Genomic DNA, 4,369 nt, shown 5'->3' on the forward strand with positions numbered 1-4,369 from the left:
CACTAAATAATGCTTTATATAGCTATATAATAGGTTTCCGCTATATAATTCATGATTTGGTAAATAATACATTATATACCGTAAATAAAATATTATATACCGTAAACAATTCATTGTTTAGCGCATCGCGAAGCCGTTTTTTCTCTTGTTGTTTTTTTCCACGTGTTTCCGTGGATCCACGAGAGCTCTGTTGATTCTCAAACTGACCAATCAGACAACTAGCATCTGTACACTAATTAAAGTCCCATTGTTGAGTGTGACGAAAACTCGTGGTGACGATTTTAAAACATGTTGGGTCACGCATGGTCCAATCTTACATGGTCCAATCTTACATGGTCCAACCTTACATGGTCCAACCTTACATGGTCCAATCTTACATGGTCCAACCTTACATGGTCCAACCTTACATGGTCCAATCTTACATGGTCCAATCTTACATGGTCCAACCTTACATGGTTCAACCTTACATGGTCCAATCTTACATGGTCCAATCTTGCATGGTCCAACCTTACATGGTCCAATCTTACATGGTCCAACCTTACATGGTCCAACCTTACATGGTCCAACCTTACATGGTCCAATCTTACATGGTCCAACCTTACATGGTTCAACCTTACATGGTCCAATCTTACATGGTCCAATCTTGCATGGTCCAATCTTACATGGTCCAACCTTGCATGGTCCAACCTTGCATGGTCCAACCTTACATGGTCCAACCTTACATGGTCCAACCTTACATGGTCCAATCTTACATGGTCCAACCTTACATGGTCCAACCTTACATGGTCCAATCTTACATGGTCCAATCTTGCATGGACCAATCTTGCATGGTCCAACCTTGCATGGTCCAATCTTACATGGTCCAACCTTACATGGTCCAACCTTACATGGTCCAACCTTACATGGTCCAATCTTGCATGGTCCAATCTTACATGGTCCAACCTTGCATGGTCCAACCTTGCATGGTCCAATCTTACATGGTCCAATCTTACATGGTCCAACCTTACATGGTCCAACCTTACATGGTCCAACCTTACATGGTCCAATCTTACATGGTCCAACCTTACATGGTCCAACCTTGCATGGTCCAATCTTACATGGTCCAACCTTACATGGTCCAACCTTACATGGTCCAACCTTACATGGTCCAACCTTACATGGTCCAATCTTACATGGTCCAACCTTACATGGTCCAACCTTACATGGTCCAATCTTACATGGTCCAATCTTGCATGGTCCAATCTTACATGGTCCAACCTTGCATGGTCCAACCTTGCATGGTCCAATCTTACATGGTCCAACCTTACATGGTCCAACCTTACATGGTCCAACCTTACATGGTCCAACCTTACATGGTCCAACCTTGCATGGTCCAATCTTACATGGTCCAATCTTACATGGTCCAACCTTACATGGTCCAACCTTACATGGTCCAACCTTACATGGTCCAATCTTACATGGTCCAACCTTACATGGTCCAACCTTACATGGTCCAATCTTACATGGTCCAATCTTGCATGGTCCAATCTTGCATGGTCCAATCTTACATGGTCCAACCTTGCATGGTCCAACCTTACATGGTCCAACCTTACATGGTCCAATCTTACATGGTCCAACCTTACATGGTCCAACCTTACATGGTCCAATCTTACATGGTCCAATCTTACATGGTCCAACCTTACATGGTTCAACCTTACATGGTCCAATCTTACATGGTCCAATCTTGCATGGTCCAATCTTACATGGTCCAACCTTACATGGTCCAACCTTACATGGTTCAACCTTACATGGTCCAATCTTACATGGTCCAATCTTGCATGGTCCAATCTTGCATGGTCCAACCTTGCATGGTCCAATCTTACATGGTCCAACCTTACATGGTCCAACCTTACATGGTCCAACCTGACATGGTCCAATCTTACATGGTCCAACCTTACATGGTCCAACCTTGCATGGTCCAATCTTACATGGTCCAATAATATATATGGACCATGTAAGATTGGACCATGTAAGGTTGGACCATGTAAGATTGGACCATGTAAGGTTGGACCATGTCAGGTTGGACCATGTAAGGTTGGACCATGTAAGGTTGGACCATGCAAGGTTGGACCATGTAAGGTTGGACCATGTAAGATTGGACCATGCAAGGTTGGACCATGCAAGGTTGGACCATGTAAGATTGGACCATGCAAGATTGGACCATGTAAGATTGGACCATGTAAGGTTGAACCATGTAAGGTTGGACCATGTAAGGTTGGACCATGTAAGATTGGACCATGTAAGGTTGGACCATGTAAGGTTGGACCATGTAAGGTTGGACCATGCAAGGTTGGACCATGCAAGATTGGACCATGTAAGGTTGGACCATGTAAGGTTGGACCATGTAAGGTTGGACCATGTAAGATTGGACCATGCAAGATTGGACCATGCAAGATTGGACCATGTAAGATTGGACCATGTAAGGTTGGACCATGTAAGGTTGGACCATGTAAGATTGGACCATGTAAGGTTGGACCATGTAAGGTTGGACCATGTAAGGTTGGACCATGTAAGATTGGACCATGTAAGATTGGACCATGCAAGGTTGGACCATGTAAGGTTGGACCATGTAAGATTGGACCATGTAAGGTTGGACCTTGTAAGGTTGGACCATGTAAGGTTGGACCATGTAAGATTGGACCATGTAAGATTGGACCATGCAAGGTTGGACCATGCAAGGTTGGACCATGCAAGATTGGACCATGCAAGATTGGACCATGTAAGATTGGACCATGTAAGGTTGGACCATGTAAGATTGGACCATGCAAGATTGGACCATGTAAGATTGGACCATGTAAGGTTGGACCATGTAAGGTTGGACCATGTAAGGTTGGACCATGTAAGATTGGACCATGTAAGATTGGACCATGCAAGGTTGGACCATGCAAGGTTAGACCATGTAAGGTTGGACCATGTAAGATTGGACCATGCAAGGTTGGACCATGCAAGGTTGGACCATGGAAGATTGGACCATGTAAGATTGGACCATGCAAGATTGGACCATGTAAGATTGGACCATGTAAGGTTGAACCATGTAAGGTTGGACCATGTAAGATTGGACCATGTAAGATTGGACCATGTAAGGTTGGACCATGTAAGGTTGGACCATGTAAGATTGGACCATGTAAGGTTGGACCATGCAAGATTGGACCATGCAAGATTGGACCATGTAAGGTTGGACCATGTAAGGTTGGACCATGTAAGGTTGGACCATGTAAGATTGGACCATGTAAGGTTGGACCATGTAAGATTGGACCATGTAAGGTTGGACCATGTAAGGTTGGACCATGTAAGGTTGGACCATGTAAGATTGGACCATGCAAGGTTGGACCATGCAAGGTTGGACCATGTAAGATTGGACCATGCAAGATTGGACCATGTAAGATTGGACCATGTAAGGTTGGACCATGTAAGGTTGGACCATGTAAGATTGGACCATGCAAGGTTGGACCATGCAAGGTTGGACCATGTAAGATTGGACCATGCAAGATTGGACCATGTAAGATTGGACCATGTAAGGTTGAACCATGTAAGGTTGGACCATGTAAGATGGGACCATGTAAGATTGGACCATGTAAGGTTGGACCATGTAAGGTTGGACCATGTAAGATTGGACCATGTAAGATTGGACCATGCGTGACCCAACATGTTTTAAAATCGTCACCACGAGTTTTCGTCACACTCAACAATGGGACTTTAATTAGTGTACAGATGCTAGTTGTCTGATTGGTCAGTTTGAGAATCAACAGAGCTCTCGTGGATCCACGGAAACACGTGGAAAAAAACAACAAGAGAAAAAACGGCTTCGCGATGCGCTAAACAATGAATTGTTTACGGTATATAATATTTTATTTACGGTATATAATGTATTATTTACCAAATCATGAATTATATAGCGGAAACCTATTATATAGCTATATAAAGCATTATTTAGTGTAATAATACTATTTCAAGGCAAAAACAGTAAATAATAAATTATTTATCTAAATAATAAATTATTTATCTAAATAATAAATTATTTATCTAAATAATATTTTATTTAGATAAATAATATTTTATTTAGATAAATAATATTTTATTTACATATAATATTTTATTTATCTAAATAATATTTTATTTAGATAAATAATATTTTATTTATCTAAATAATATTTTATTTATTTAAATAACACTTTATTTACATATAATATATTGTTTAGAGAAAACGCGTAATTATTTATAAATAATGAGTTATTTACAAACACAATCTCTTATTTATGCTAAACAATGCATTATTTAGTGCTCTGGGCTCTCTTTTTTCTGTATCTGTAAATAATGCATTGTTTAATTT

The sequence above is a fragment of the Littorina saxatilis genome, linkage group LG15 (assembly GCF_037325665.1).
Source record: "Littorina saxatilis isolate snail1 linkage group LG15, US_GU_Lsax_2.0, whole genome shotgun sequence".
In the NCBI taxonomy this organism is placed as follows: domain Eukaryota; kingdom Metazoa; phylum Mollusca; class Gastropoda; order Littorinimorpha; family Littorinidae; genus Littorina; species Littorina saxatilis.